The sequence below is a fragment of the Gossypium raimondii genome, chromosome 13 (assembly GCF_025698545.1).
Source record: "Gossypium raimondii isolate GPD5lz chromosome 13, ASM2569854v1, whole genome shotgun sequence".
In the NCBI taxonomy this organism is placed as follows: domain Eukaryota; kingdom Viridiplantae; phylum Streptophyta; class Magnoliopsida; order Malvales; family Malvaceae; genus Gossypium; species Gossypium raimondii.
The window spans coordinates 36,381,095-36,398,630 of NC_068577.1; the positions used below are offsets into that span (position 1 = coordinate 36,381,095).

Below are 17,536 nucleotides of genomic sequence, written 5' to 3' on the forward strand. Positions count from 1 at the left end.
GCCTTAATTCAACCATATTTTCTTCCTTTTGCTCTGCTGCAAGGACCTTTCCCTCTACCAATTCTGCTTGAGCATTTATCCGACTGCAGGACTTCTCAGTATTCGTATAAGAACTTGTCTTTTGGTTTTCTTTTACAACACTAATTGAAGTTTCCTTCCTCGAAACTGTTACCTCGGACTCATAATTCCAGGGGACCTTCTTGCTATCATTATACGAAAACTTCGTCGGCTTTTGGATGACAATCTTCGATGTCACCTGTACCCTAACTTCAGTAACCTTAGGGCGCGAAATTATAATCACAGGACGATTAACCTTTGGAATCCTCGTCTCTGACTCGATGCGCATATACTTTCTTTTCCTTCCACCTCTTCAAAAAACTCTATTTCTCCATTATCCATCATGCTCTGGATCAGAGCTCTAAACTTCTCACATCTTTGAATTTCATGTCCCAGCTCATTATGGAACTCACAATAATTTTGGGTCTTGCCACCCCCACTAAATCTAAAACAATTAACCCTCTTCCTACCATTTCTTTCTAAACCCTCCTCAAAGGGATCTTTACCTCAGCAATATTCTCCTTGACCTTCTTCCCCGTACCTTCACCCACCATGTTTACCCCAGCATCAGTATGATTGGGTAATGGATTTTTCGTACCTGATGAATCATCTACCTTAACAACGCCCATCTTAATGAGCTTCTCAACAAGCCTTTTAAAAGCAGTACAATGCTCTATTGAGTGTCCCACAACTCCTGCATGGTAATCGCATTGTGCATTCGCATCATAACATTTAGGATATGGAGGCTGTAAAGGAGTCAAATAAAATGGGACAACAACGTGCGCGTTAAATAATTTCTGATACAACTCTTTGTAAGACATAGGGATGGGTATGAACTGGGGCCTCTTAGTATTTGGCCTCACACTAGATTCCTGTTTTGATGAACCCTGTTGACCTGCTACTACCTTCCTGGGCTGATTCATCGTAATTGACTTGTTATATGTATTCACGTTGTTCACCTCACTTTCTTTTTTCTTTGAGTTTTACCTTCTGTTGTTCTCTCTAACATCAATCTTCTCGCTCTTTACAGCACTTTCAATCATCTCACCATTCATGACTATGTCAGCAAAATTTTTCGTGGCACTGCCTAACATGTGTGTGATGAAGGGAGCCTTCAGCGTATTTACAAAGAGCATCGTCATTTCTCTTTCAAGGAGCAGTGGTTGGACCTGTACTGCCACCTCCCTCCACCTCTGAGCGTACTGTCTAAAACCTTCATTTGACTTTTTCTCCATGTTCTGCAAGGTAATCCTATCAGGAACCATTTCCGCCACATGACTGTACTGTTTCATAAAAGCCTGTGCTAAATCCCTCCAAGAGCTAATCCTAGCACGGCTTAAATGATTATACCATTTAGACGCTGCCCCCGTGAGGCTATCTTGAAAGCAGTGTATCAATAACTGGTCATTATTGACATACCCAGTCATTCGCCTATAAAACATAGTAATGTGGGCTTCAAGGCAAGTGGTCCCATTATACTTCTCGAAATTCAGTATTTTAAACTTGCAAGGAAGCACTAAATTTAGTACCAAACTTAAATCTTTAGCATCAATCCCATGACATCTTTTAGTAGTTTCCATCGCATTGAATTTCTCCTCAATCCACTTCCATCTTTCTTCCAATTGCTTTGGTAATTCCTCTTTTGTTTTCTCTTTTCCAACTGCCTCATCAAAATCAGGAACAATAGGATTGGCAGGATTATTCTCAGGACTAGAGCCTGATCCGGCCTGAAAATTCATCGACCTTGAAGCATCGGCCTGAAATTGCTAAGGCCTAATCGTAATAGAAGATTTGCACGGGTAAACCTCAACTTGAGGCTGCACATGTGGAGGGGTAAAGCTTGGAGGATACAAGAGTCCATCCTCACCTTCCTCTTCAATATTGGCCATAAGGCCTTTTCCTTTATCCTTTTCTTCCGTCAACTACTGTGTTAACTTTGTCATCATACTTCCTTAAGATTCCATCATTTTCTGCTGAATCTTCTCGAGCTACTACTGCATTTCTTTCTGGAATTGCTCAAGCTTTTCTAATCTTTGATCCATACTTCTTGATTTCACTCGTGTACCGTAACGGTGCTGAGTTGGCTCGTTAGATTCCAGGTTAACTGAGGAATGATTTTGATTAATCAGAACCCTTTGATAATTTTTAATGCATGTAATGCGATGTATGAAAATGAATGCAGAAAATGCGTTAATTCTAATTTCAATTACTTTTAGAAAAACTTTATTAGAAAATAAATCTCTTTACATAGAATGGGCTACAAATATGGCTTTGCCCTAATACTTAATACCTTGATCTCTTTAAGCAACGATGCTAACTCTTGTCCTCGATCTGACTCTAGCTCGTACTTTACGCTCAACGTGTCAGCTTGTACCGCTAAAGTTTGCAAGTGGTCTGCCACTTCTCGAATCTGTACCACAGCTTCTTCCATAACGTGATCCCTATTTCTGACTTAATCCTGGAAATAATGAAGCTGCTCATTCTGGCGACCTTCCTTTGCCTCTAGATGCTCAATCCGAACCTCACAACTTCGTAATGCGGCTTCTAACTTTTCTATTTTACCCTTCATTTCTTCGATCTTGCTCAGACTTGCTTTCAGCTCTATTACAGAATTTCGACTTCTATGTTGACAGAGAGACCCTTCTAACTCAACTACTCTGACTTTTAGTTCTCCTTTTTCCTTTTGGCTCTCCGACAAGCTTCTTTCTAATGCTTCATTTCGTGCTTGCATTTCTTGAAATTTTCTTTCCCACCAGTCTGACTTGTTTCTTTCTTCTCGAACCTCTTCACGCCACTGCTCTGAAGTTTTTCCTAGCCCAGCAGGTCTTATTGACTGACACAGCTTCTTGTAATCTGTCTTCAAGTTATCTAGCTCCTCCTCGGCCTTATTCTTCCCATTCCTTAATTTATCAGCCTCGAGCTTTTGAACATCTACATCCAATCTCAAACCCACTTTTTCCTTCTCCATTTGCTCTATTTTCTTCTCTAATTCCGCACTTTTTCGTTCAAAATCTGCTTTATAATTTCCAGCTCAGTAGGAACAACCCGCAAATGTTCTTCTATTGACTGACTATTTTTCTAAACTCGGCGCAGGAATGTTATTGTTGATCCTCTTAACCCTACATTCGCTATACTCGGGAATTATCATTTGACCCACAACTAATCTCTTCATTCGGCGAGTCTGATTCCATGCATTGCCATCTCACGAACCTTCTTCTTGTAGCCATCATCCTTATACGAGAATTCACACTCGGCCAATCCCTAAGTTGTAGGCACAAACTGTCTTGACCTGTATTGCCTTAACACTAGCAATGGGGCATAACCAACAACTCCCCAAATTCCAAGCAAATGAACCCAATCAAAATCCCCACACCGATATAGGACTTCATTTGGAAACAGCCACGGAGCTCTCCACTCGATATCTTCCTCTTGCAAATTCTGAAAAATTGCCATCCATTTCTCCTCCGAGATGTTATCCCTCCTTGGTGTAGCCACTATCTCTTTCAATGGTGAATAACTTTCAGAGAAAACCCGATATGAAACTTTATCAACCTTCCAAAAGTGACTGTGGAATCATGCAAGTAGGAGCTGCGCTCATCCAATGAATCTACCATCTCCTACCCTCTGGCATGCATTCAGTGACCTGAAAGTTTCTGCCAAAATTACCGGGACTAGTGAAACTCTCTTATCAAGTCGATCGAATAAGTCAGTAACCGCCTCGTCAACAATCCCCAAAGTCTTAGGGAACACAACCAAACCATATATACTTAAAGCAAGGACATCTACCCTCTTCCCCACATCTGGGTGCGCTAAAATGAGGTCCTTCAAATCTTTCCAACGAATGCACCTGCTATCCCCCTTTTTCTTGATCCGAGCCGTAACCCACTGCTCACTCATCCCCGTTATATTCATCAACTTCCTCAAGAAGGTCGGTACATTTACCACTTTTGAATAGATTCTGTCTACTTGAACTCTCGAACACCGAAGTAAAGCTGTGTACTCCTCTATTGTAGGCACCAAATTAACCTTTTCGAACGTGAAGCAACTGTAGGCCGAATTCCAAAACTGGGTAAGAGCTCGAAACAAACACTTATCTACCTTCATATCGAGTAAATAAGGCAAATCCCCATAATTTGAATAGAACAACTGTCTAACCTCATTATTCCACTAATCCCAAATCTCCTTCAACTCTTGTAAGTTGTTCTAGGCTACGCTAACACGAGTGAAGTCCCATAATTCTGATACGTGTCCCTCAACCAAACTATCACCTTTTTCGCGCTGCGTCATCTCAGCCCAAGTTCGGACAGCCGCATTATCCTCCACTCTATCAAGAAACCCATCTCCCATGATAAAACTTTCTATCTAGTAATCGAAAATGAACCAACGCTTTTTGTAATGAAATGCCATGTAATTGTAATGCCATGCAATTAGAATAAAACACAAAAAGTCAGTATCAGATAAAAACAAACCGAAAGCAATAAAATACCTACTCGGGTGACTACTAGGGGTATAGTTCTACCTAGGGTAGGTTCCTAAAGTTCACTATATGAGGTTTTGACTTCTAGGGTAAAGGTACCCGAACCAGCAGATTCCTCGATCCTCACCTATTATAGGCTCATATAGACCGAGTTCGGTTCAGGGGAATACATTTCCCTATGGCTGCACGGAGATGAAAATCTCACGAAGACATAGGTACGAATGTATCCCGAAAGCGATCCACTATCTTGCACGGAGGTGAAAACCTCACGAATGACTAGCTTCTCACTCCCACTTAGAGGGGTAAAATTGACCAACCAATGCAATGCAAAATGCAAATAAACCAACAGAATTAAACCAACCAAACAAGCATATGATAATTAAAACTAATGAATGCAAAGGGAAAATCAGGTTTTAAAACAACTTTGAATTTTTGACAAAAAAGACAGAAGATAATCAATTCATGGCTCGACTCTCAGAAGTCCCCAGTGGAGTCGCCAAGCTGTCGAAACCATTTTTTTGAAAATAAAAATTGATTGTCTACTTTTAAAAAAAAAATTGGAGTCGCCACCAATCCTTGATTGAGGTGTGATCGGCTCACCTTAAAAACGATTTTGGTCTGCGAAATTTAAGAAAATAGGTTCGGGAGTCAGTTACGCACGAGGAAGGGTTAGCACCCTCGTAACGCCCAAAAATCAGTACCAAATTGATTATTTAATGTCTTGGTGTCGAAAATTTGAAAAGATTTTAAAAAAAAATTTTTAACTCGTGGATGGATTAAAATGATAAAACATTCTTATTTCAAAGAAATAAAACACCACACCCAGTAAGTTAGGGCACAATATTTTAAATCTTCAAAATACCAAATATGGCCTTTTGTTTTAGAAATTCTTATTTCGAGATAATAAAATGTCACGACCAGTAAGTTAGGACACGACATTTTTGGATTCCCGAGAATAAGCTTTTATATGAAATTTTTGTGAATTTATTACAAAATAAATACTTGATTTTCTAAATTCATCGAAAAATAATCACAATCTAGTAAGTTAGGACACGATCTTTCTCGAGAACCAAGATTGCCAAATATTTAAAATTTTAAAAAAACGATTCTAATACTTTGTGAAGCCAAAATTTATTTTTCTTTAAAAGTATGATAAAATGTTAATGCATAACATGAAATTATTACCTTAATTTAAATTATACATATATATGTATTTACAAAATAAAATATAATATATAAGTAAATTTAAAAAAATGCATATGCATATATTAAACATGTATATAAAAGTTATGAAAATAAAGTGTAAAATATGTATAGGTATATATATATATAAATATATAAAAGTAAAATGAATTATGAAAATGCGTGTATATATATATGTATATGCAAGAAAAATGCGGAAAATATATTTAATAATTTTGAAGAGTGTATGGAAAAAATATGAAAGACAATATGAAAATCATAAAATATAAGTATATGTATGTATACATATAAAACTAAGAGAAATAAAGTGATAATAATAAAATATATAAGACATGTATATATATTTTAAAACCATTTAAAATATGTACATATATCTATTAACATACATATGCGTATATACATATAGGTATAATAATATTAATATTTAATAAAATATTAAATAATACTAATAATAATACAGTAATAATAACAATGTAACAGTATTTAAAAAAAAAAACTTAAAATGACAAATGAAGGATTAATTTAAACTTTAATTTAAAAAAGGGGGTAAATTTGAAAAATAATAAAATACGAACGGACCGATTAGAACACACAATTAACAGTGGAGGACCAAAAGAGAAATTTACCCAAACTTCCCAAACACTGCACAGCAACGGGGACCGAATTGAAACAATATTTAAATATGCAGTAAAATTTAAAAGAAATAATAAATTTAATTTAAACAACCCCAAAAAGCAAAGGACCAATCGCGCAAATGGCCCCTTTTGAACCCATATAAAATCCCATTTCAAAACCCTTTCTCTGCCATTTCTGTATTTGCCGCAGCCTCCCTTTCCCACTGCCGCTCTGCATTCCTCTCATTCCAACGACGGAATGAAGATCCCTCAACGCCGGATGCGACGGTAAGTCCTCCTCTACTCCCCTTTTCCGCTTTTATTTTAAGAAACAAGATAGAAAATAAAAAAGGAAAAACAAATAAAAAGAAAAAAATGAACAGAACAATTACCTTCAAAAATTTGCCTTTTTGATTCCTTATTTTCGTATTTTCTTTAATGTTTTTTTCATACAATATTGCTAACCCCATTTACAGAAAACAATTGGCTTTTTATAGCCAAATATTTACAGCCAAAATAATAATTTTTTACAATTTTTTGCTATATTTCCCGTTATCTCTACTTGTTCGTGGCTCGTTGCAGGTTCCACTGGGGAGAAATCGTGCGCGGCGTGCGCAAAGGCTGCTGAACGTGGTTGCTACGAACTGCTTATGGTGACTGCTGTTTGTTGTTTTTTTTTTGTGTTGATGGCCACATTGCAGTTGGGCTAGGGTTAGATTTGGGTTTGGGTCAATATCTTGGGTTAATGGGCTACTCGGGTTTGTTATTGGACAAAAATTGTAAATGGTTTTGGGCTGCTGTAATATGGCCTGTTATTTTATTTTGGCCTATTACAAAGCTGTTTAAAAATGATTTCCCACTTTCACAATAAAAAGTCAATGAACATATATCATAACTTTAATTAAAATTGTATTAATTAATTGATATTTTGGCCGCTATCTAATAAATCAAACCACATCAATAAAATTATTTACTTGATATTATTGTTAATTTTATTTTCAAAATTACATCTATGAAATCAATCAATCATGGAAGTTGAAATTTTGAATTCCATGTGCATCCATAAATCCGAAAATGATTAATTTCTATGGAGCATAAAACGGATACGAGATAAGAAACTAAATCCTATTATCTTTATCACTCAATATTTTATAACATACAAGTCTTAATTTATGTCAATGAATACTAATTTTTAAATTAATTTTTGGTTCAAAAATATAATTTTCTTTGTATACATGATTCTATATAAATATAATTTATATATAGTAAACACATTATTTTATAAATCTTACAAATATTAAAATTTAATTCAATTAAATTTATTTAAAAGAAACATTTTAAATAAAAGGTAAAATAATAACTTAAAAATTAAAAGGTAGGGAGTAAAAGAGTAATTTATCCAAATTATAAATAAATTTCGAGATGGATAGTGTCATGTGTGAAAAATTGTAGTGTAAGCATTAGAAAAAAACCTCAACTAAAATAAATAGAAGATTCTATTTGAAAATTAAAATAAGGTGAGTTGATATATGATGAATTTGGAAAATGAGATGAGAGAGAATATTGTGGTTTGGAATAAATCTTGATTCCAAACTTGGAATTCAAATCCACAGTTTTTATTGCTAGTAAAACGCGGACGCTTGAATTTGAACCCAATTAAACGCTTGGAGATTTTTGTTTGGAGAATAAGACATTCATCCCATCATCATTTTCTTTTATTTGATTTGGTCATATATGACCACTCAATTCTCATTCCAATAATTTAATATCAAGAAAAAGGGAGATACGTTTCTTTATACATAGGAGTGAACAAAGAGAACCGGCACCCAAATAACATAATTTTAAACATTTCCTATTCTAGGATTTATTTTTTAGTCTTTCCCCAATTCATAAATAAGAGCGTAATACACTTCAACCATAATTAAAATATGAATGAAAATTATGATAATACTCGATTTTTGTGTCATCTTTTACGAAGGGTTGAATGTTGATGTATACAATTTGATAGTCTTATGTTTAAGGTTATTTTTGTATAAAACAAAAGGTTTGTTTTATAAAAAAAGTTTAGTAAAAGTATAATTTAAAAATATTTTTGTAATCATAATTTTAAGTAATATATTCGTATAATTACAATTATAATCAATAAATGCAATACACATATGAAATTACAATTTAAATCAATATAATCATATAATTACTATTAGATCAAACAATTAAAATGTACAATGAAAAATCTGATAATTAAAATATATCTAGACAATTCTTACAAATGCTAAGACTTATACAATAATAAAATCTAGATTGAGAATCCACGAGGTGTGTTTGTCAACATTGCTAAGGCTTTATTCGTAAATGCAATTCAAACTCTTGAAGTTTTTCTAAAAGTTAATTAAGCTTCACTTTTTTACACCTTGAATTGAAAAATTATAGAAAAATCTAGATTACGAAAATATAAAAATAGTAAAAATATTTTTTACCATTTTTCCAAAAAAAAATAAAAATATATATTGAATTCAATAAAAGCTTGACGGAATCAAACATAATCATTCAAAACAACTTTTTACTCTCAAGTTTTTCCCAAAAGCATAAAAACCAACATGTGTTTTTTGGCGTAGCATTTACCAACTTATCAGCGTCACCATTCACTATCCCGAGAGCATGGGAAAGAAACCATGTTTTTTTAGTTCGTCTAAACTTTTTTTTATGTCAAAGTGGTGAACATAGTAGGCTATTTTTGGGAATTTTTTTAGGTCATAGATAATTTTCTAGAATTTTTTATTTTTTATTTTTATTACCTTTTTATTAATTTTATATTTTTAATTTTTATTTTAATTTTCTATAATTTATTTTATTTTTTTACTTTTCTAATATAAATTTGTTTTTGGGAAAATAAAAATTTTATAATTTTTTAATTTTCTATATTTCTAATTTTTATTTTTTAATTATTATCATTATTTATTATTTCTAAAAATTTTACAAGTTTCTATAAATTTTTTATAATTTTAGGTAATTTTTATAATTTTTATGATTTTGTATTAAATTTTAATAATCATTTTATTATTTTCTATTTTTTTTAAAAAATTATACATATTTTTGAAGTTCTTATGATTTATATTAATTTTTTATGTTTTATTAATTTGTTATTAATTTTATATTTGTTATATTTTAATAAATTTATAAAGAAAATATCAATTTTATGATGTGGGACAATTATAGCATGTCATTTAGCAAACATAACCACAAATGTAGAAAAATATGGAATTGTTAGACTTTACCGATCAACCATTAAAGTGAACGATTAATGGTCCTAATTGGGTGTAGCTTTATATAGTTCAAGGGTACAATTGAGTGCAAAAAAGTAGGGGATTAATTAATTTTTTGGAGAAGTTCAATAGCTTTGTATACTCTTAATCCTTTTAAGTTATAATGCAAGTAGGGTATCCAACACTGGTAGAAATGACTAATCCCCATGACCGCCTATAAACGCACTATTGTTTATAGAATAAATATAACACCAAACATATAAAATTTAAAACGGCGGTGTCCGCAAGTGTACGAGTCAAATTGTAATATAGTTTGTACAACGAAATACTTGGAAGTATTTTGAGGATCATACCCAAGGGAGGATGGAATAAATAATGAAAATGTTTTTACAATAACAAGTCTAAGTAGTAGTAATTAGTTCCTATATTATGATAAACCATAAAATAAGTTGAAGAGATAAAAATAAATAAATAAAGAAAAATAAACAAATGAAATAAATCAATAAACCAAGCAGGAAGATTAACTCGCTTCAGGATTTGTAACTAATTTCGGATTAGGGTTTTAGGGTGGATTAGCCATTGATTAACCAATTATTACCTATTGGCCTCTAATTAACCAATCGAATGGTTGATACTCTCTTATCTCCCAACCTCTCTTTCTCAATAAGGATAAATTACGATTTACTCGGTTCGACTTATCTATCGACCTCGTCTAGCCTATGATAACTTATTAGGGTTGTTAATCCTAACAATTTAAGAACACATAATTTATACCAACCAATCCTTCTCGAAAAACCCCAAATCCTCCATTAATCACATCTCCATCCACTCGTTAATCTCCTCTAAGGGATTTAGTCACTCATGTTATTCATAATCTCAACTCCGATTGAATAAATCATGTAAAGAACATAATCGATTCGAGGAAGAAAAGAGATTTGAATAATCGTAGATTTGAATATCGAATGGGGAATGGAGTAGTAAATCTTTTGATTAGAATAAAGAAATGAAGCGCATGCAAAAGAACATAAACTGAAATACTTGAATAATATAAATAAACCCTTAAATCAAAATTTATTTCAAGAGGAAAACAAGAAAGTATTGAAAAGCCAAAAAGAAAAGAAAAACTACATATACTTTTAAACTAGTAGGGGTTTTGAAAGCATCTAGGATGATTTGATTACATCAATCCCCTAATGTCTTATTTATAGAGGTGTTGGCAGGCCAAATTAGGTCTTCGGCACATCCTAGGTCTTCATATAAGTTTGATTACACGAACGAAAATAACCTTAATAAACTTGGGCAACACGTTGACATGTGTCGCGCCACACCCCTTGTGTGGCGTAACACGACACCAAAGATTTACCTTGTGTCATTCGGTTGGCGCTTTGATGTCCTGGGAAGCTTGTGCATCACTCGACTTTTGCTTCCACGTTAATTTGGCCTTTATATCTCCATCCTACACACTCAATTGAACTAATTAGCACAACCTAAGGCCTATGTCGGCCTATTGGGTCACAACACCTACAAAATGTGTTAAAAAACACTTATTTTATTAACTTTTTATCCTAAAGCCTAATTACTAAAAGTGAAATATAAAATCCTAAATTGCCTAGCAAACAAGCTCCTTAAGTGCGAAATTGACCCAAATTGACTGTTACATTTGACGGTAAGTCAAATACCCCTACACTTAAGTATTTGCTTGTCCTCAAGCAAACTACACAAAATAAATAAAAAATGAAAATAAACTAAAACTGGAAACAAGAAATAAACATGCAAAGAAAAAGAAATGTACTTGAGCCGACTTGATACACAATATTAGATCGGAGCATCGACACTAGGATGATTTGCCTAAATATATAACTCTAGCTAGAGATTTAGGGTGTGTTTGCTTACCTGTAAATTTTTTTAAGGAAAACATTTTCACTGTTTTCCATTGTTTGTTTGGTGAAAAATGAAATTCCACTGTAAAATCTTTTCCAAAACACGGGAAAAACAAACCCTTATTTTAGGAAAACGTCTTACCATTTTCATTTCGGTAAGACATTTTCCAAAGCTTTTCTCTCGAAGCCCCTTTCCCCTTTCCTCTTCCTTCCCACATCGATTGTATTGGTTATCAACCCCTTTCTTCTCCCTTTTTGCCACGCCCTAAACCTTAGGTTTGCTATCCCTTTCCTTTTTTCCCTTTGCAAAAAAAAAAAAAAAGGTTTTTGGGTTTAACCTTTCTCAGCATCAATGTATTTTTTTCTTTATTCTTTTTATCAGTTTATGATGCTTCAATTGCTTTTTAGTCCATGCATGTTTGGGACCAAATTATGTGCTTTAGGATTTGTTTTTTTTCTTGCTTTCATTTAGGGAAATCTAAAATGGGTTTTTTTATTTGGTTAATTCACACTTGTTTCTAGGTTGATCTTGTTGCTTTTAATGGATTTTAGGGTGTTGGTTTTAACTAAAACGTGAATCTTTGAATCGTTTGTTCTATTCTTTTCTTGCTCGAAATAAAATCTATGCTATTATTGTTTTTTTTAATTGTTTGAATCCTTTTTTTTATTCTATTGTGGCTTTCAATGGCTTTGGGTGTTTACTATCGTGTCTTTGGCTTTGGGTGTTTATTCCCGAAAAATTGGGTGAATAGTTTGACTTTAATGTTTAAAATGTTTAGCATTCTCAATGAGTTTCTAAGATCCTTATTAACTCTCAATAGGCAAATACCACATGAGTCGCCCATTGCTTCTCTTCTCTTGCTTTTGATATGCTTCTAGCATGATCTCCTTACTATAATGATTTATATCTCTTGCTTTTATTGTTTGATGCCACCTTTGCCTCTTAAACCTTGGACCATTGATTCCTTTTGTAGCATAGAAATGATGTTAGTTCATAATACTTATCAGATTTGGGTCAACTAAAAGACTAGATGGCTAGTGAGCTCTGTCTCAAATTAATGATCATAGAATACAACCATGAAGTTGTATAAAGCTAAGCTAAGCTTATATTTTGCACTTATAATTAATTATTTTATATGAGTGAAAACATGTTTTAAAAAATCATAGTTGAAAAAGATTAAAACAAATTAATAAAATTTTAAAAAATATATACTGTCGAAACCGTTTTTTGAAAACAAAAATTTAGTTGTCGGCTTTAAAAAAAACGAAAATTGGAGTTGCCACCGATCTTTGATTGAGGTGTGATCACCTTAAAAATAATTCTGGTTTATGAAATTTGAGAAAATAGGTTCGGGAGTCAGTTACGCACGAGGAAGGGTTAGCACCCTCGCAACGCCCAAAAATCGGTACCGAATTTGATTGTTTAATGTCTTGGTGTCAAAAATTTGAAAAGATTTTAAAACAGAACTTTTAACTCGTGAATGAATCAAAATAGAACATTCTTATTTCAAAGAAATAAAACATCACACCCAGTGAGTTAGGGCACAATATTTTTAAATCTTCAAAATACCGAATATTGCCTTTTGTTTTTGAAATCCTTATTTCGAGATAATAAAATGTCATGACCAGTAAGTTAGGACCCAACATTTTTGAATTCTCGAGAATAAACTTTTATTTGAAATTTGTGGATTTATTGCAAAACAAATACTTGGCTTTCTAAATCCATCGAAAAATAATCGCAATCCAGTAAGTTAGGACACGATCTTTCTCGAGAATCATGAATGCCAAATATTTTGGAAATTTGTAAAATATGATGATTTTAATGCTTTGACGCAACCATAATATATATTTTCTAAAAGGCATGTTAAAAAGTTAATGTATAACATGAAACAAATACTTGATTTAAAATATATGTATATATATTTACAAAGTATGAATACAAATAGACATGATATATAGGTGAATTTTGCAAATATAGGTATGGCTATGAAATACCAAAGATGCATACATATTTGAAAACGTTTATGCATATATATGTACACAAAATTCATGAAAATAACAATAATAAAATACATATGAAATATATTTATGCATTTACAAAAAAATGTATAATATAGTATATTGGTAAATATAATAATGTGGAAAATACATTTATAGTAAGTTTTAAATACAGTTGGATATATATGTACATATTATATAAAAAATGTACAAACATGTATAAATTATAAAATATCGAAAACGTGTAACTATTATAAAATATAAATGTATATATGTATATATGTATGAAAAAACTATGAAAATAAAATAATAAAAAACTATGTACATAATATGTATATGTATTTAAAACGTTTAAAATGTATACCTATATATTTACATACATATGCGCATATAGATACAATGATAGTAACATATAATATAATAAATAAAAATATAAACTAATAATAATACAGTAATAATAATATAAATAAACAGTATTAGTAATAAAAAATTAGAATAATAAATTCAAGATTAGGTTGAAAATAAATAGAATTTAAGGGCTGACTTCAAAAAAAAAAAAAGAGAAAGGGAGCAGATTAAAACACGCGTAACAAGAGGAGGACCGAAAGAACAATTTACCCAAACCACCCAAAACACTGCGCAGCAATGGATTAAAATAAAACAAATTCAATATCATAGGAAAAATTGGAAACAAAAAACAATGATTTTGAAACGATGGGATAAAAATGGAAGGATTAAAAACATAAATAACCCATCAATGCTTTAAAACCCTTTTCAATCCCTAATTAAAACCCAATTCCATTTGCAGCAAAGTAGCCGCAAGAATTGTTTCATCCTCTCCCCTGCTCTTCACACCAAAATCCTCCTTTCAACTTCGATTTGGATGAAGCTAAACAAAGATGTCGACGGCGCGCCACCGTTGGTAAGAATCTTCCCTCCTTCTCTTTTCTTTTATTTATTTATTATTTTTTTTAAAAACCAGTAGAAAAATGAAACAAAAAGCAGTAAAAAAACAGAATAAATAGATCACCTTCGACAATTGTTTTCTTTTTCTTTCGTATTTCCGTATTCTCTCAATACAATCCGTCCCCATTTTACAAAATAAAACGACTTTATATAGCCCGAAAAAAGAAAAATAAATCGAATATAATTGCTATTTTTTGCTATTTCTTCTCTTTCGGACTCTTTGAGTTCGTGCTTGCAGGTGTTTGTGGAGCGCACGTGAGGAGTCCGCCCCAAGACGTGCGGTGGCTGGAGGCTTCGCTGGAAGCGGGGAGGCTGATGCTAGGGTTTCGTAACCCTTCCTTTTCCATTAATTTCGGGCCTAGGTTAGGAATTAGCTATTGGGCCCGGTATTGGACTTGTAACAAAATTGGACTGAAACATTAGCCTTTGTTTCTGTTTGGTTTTTATTTATTTAACGGGCCGGGCAGGAATTGGGCCCTACATATATATTAAAAGAAAATTATGTTATGAATATCTTATTAAGTGGATGTCCATCATAATCAAGATAAAGTTTTGATGTACTTTAAATTCTAATAGTTATTAGAATTAGATCTCTATTTCTTTTATACTTCTTATGCCTATAAATAGAGACTTTGATGAAGCATTATAATCATCCTAATTGATCAATAAAGTACATTCTCTATTGCTTCCATATTTTCTTTGTTCTTTATTCTCTCCATCTCTCTTTATTTTATAACATGTTATCAACACGATTCTCTTTTATTTTATAATATGGTCACTCCAAATCTCTTTATTTGGATGTCGATTGCCTTCTAGAGCTATTGCAATTTTAGTCTTTAATTGAGGCCTGCGCACTATGGGTAATCATTAGAGCCTTTAACCATTCAGATCTTTAGGTATATTTTACTATGATTTATTTATTATATCATATTTATTATATTTAGAGACTAATCATGACAATATGAATAGATAGATTTTGATTTGAAATCTCACGCATGTTTGCGATGGTGATTATAAAATAAATAATCTATTGAGATGTTTATAAGTCCGTCCTACTAGATTTGTTGCATTCCCCGAAGTGAATATAAATATGAAGAAAATAAAAGATATAATCATGGACCACTAAAAGTGGGACCATAGTAATAAATAAGAGAACAATGAGAGTTCTCAAGATAACTCTTCAAAGGGTAAAGATAACTTATGTTATCAATGTGATATGAAAGATTATTGGCCACATATGTGGCATATGCCTAAATATTTTGTTTTGTTAATATTCTTTGAGGAAGGATATGAGAATTTAGTAATAAATTCTATCATTATAGATAGAAAATATTTATCTTATTTGGTACTAAAACAAACAAATATCATTCCAATATTTGATAGTACAAAATTAGTTGAAAGCTCCGAAGAACTAATATATTAATATCTTATGATGGTTAATCCATTAGTTTTAAAAGATATTTATAATGGATCTTATATTGAGATTCGAATAAGAAAATATTATATTTCATATGAATCACTATTGCTATAAATATCTATTTTGAAAGGATGAAAAGAGAGAATTGAGTTATTAATTTATATTTAATTTATAATCTTTGTGATATTCTTTTGTCATCATCCCCATTAAGGGGTTGGAAGCAAAATATTTGACTGTGAAAGATCTACATATATTCTGGAATAATTTAAAAGAAAAATGTGAGCAGTAGAGTATGGTAATTCTATCTAAAACTCATTATGGTTGGATGCACCTGAAGTTGTAAGTTTTTAAAACTGTGAGTATAACTTTATAAGTATTCAAATTAAGTTCTCAATTAAAATTACGTAGAAAAATATTACTGATGAGAACCTTGCAAGAGAACTTATTCAACTTTTCATGATTCAAATGTGCTCTTACAGTAGCAATATCATGAAAAAAAATTCTTATAATTGAACAAAAGTTTTTAACCATGAAACCTAACCATTCCCTAAAGAGAATGTAGTAATGTGTAATAAATTCGAAAGACATAATCTTTAACGTGGATGTAGTAAATTCCCTGCATTTGAAGATATTGACATATTCCCTGAAGCGAATATTACATATAATTATTTGGAAATTATATTTATTTTGTTGATTTAGTGACAATATAATATTCACATTGATTTAGACTTTTTCAGTAGTAAATGTCACAATAGCACTTATATGTGGATACAAAGTAAAAGAAATGATAATAAAATTATTAATTTGTTACAATTTAGTACAATTGAAACACGAGTTAAAGTAAACCAGAAGTTTATTGATACAAATACATTTACTACTTGACGTGACCAGTTAGACCATCCTGGATCATATATGATGCGAAAATTAATTGAGAATTCATACGGACATTCATTAAAGAACTAGAAGATTCTTTAATTTAAAGAATTCTCATTTGTTGCTTATTCTCAATGAAAATTGATTATTAGAAACTCACTAGCTAAAGTTGAGATTTAATGTCTTGCAGTTCTGAAATGAATATGGGTCCATTCATCCACCATGTGGATGATTTTAATATTATATGATTTTTGGTAGATGTATCTACAAAATAAGCACATATGTGTTATCAATTTGCAACCTGTCGTTCGCAAGATTGCTTGTTTAAATAATTAATTTCAGATCATGCAATTATGAAAATTCATCTTGCTAATACTGATGAGTTTATATCTCAATCTTTTATTGATTGAGTTTGAAAAACTTTTGTAAAAGTTTGTGCGTAATGGTTTAGAGAAATTATTGATTAAGCACCTCTGATTAATGTCTAAACCATTACTTATGAGAACTAAACTTTCTATTTCAACATGAGATTATGTTGATTCATGTGTTGTACGCATCAAGCCAATAAGTTATAAATACTCCCCATTACAATTGGTTTTTGATCAAGAGCTAAATATTTTTCATCTTTGAATTTTTGTATGTGTGTATATGTCCCAATTGCTCCACCACAACGCACAAAGGTGAGTGAATCCTCAAAGAAAGTTGAAAATATATATTAATTACAGGTTTCTTTATATTACTAGATGTTTTGAATGTATTTGAGATTCAATTATGACATGATTTGTGAT

General features: G+C 31.9%; 2 long non-coding RNA genes across 2 annotated transcripts; both read left to right on the forward strand.

The window, feature by feature from the left end:
- The first annotated feature begins 6,468 nt into the window (after positions 1-6,468).
- On the forward strand, positions 6,469-7,258 carry LOC105784380 (uncharacterized). The gene is made up of 2 exons (XR_001130474.2): positions 6,469-6,639; positions 6,934-7,258. It is a non-coding gene; the product is annotated as an uncharacterized LOC105784380 (long non-coding RNA).
- A 7,039-nt stretch (positions 7,259-14,297) lies between these two features.
- Positions 14,298-15,149, forward strand: LOC105784381 (uncharacterized). The gene is made up of 2 exons (XR_001130475.2): positions 14,298-14,414; positions 14,697-15,149. It is a non-coding gene; the product is annotated as an uncharacterized LOC105784381 (long non-coding RNA).
- The last annotated feature ends 2,387 nt before the right edge of the window (positions 15,150-17,536 follow it).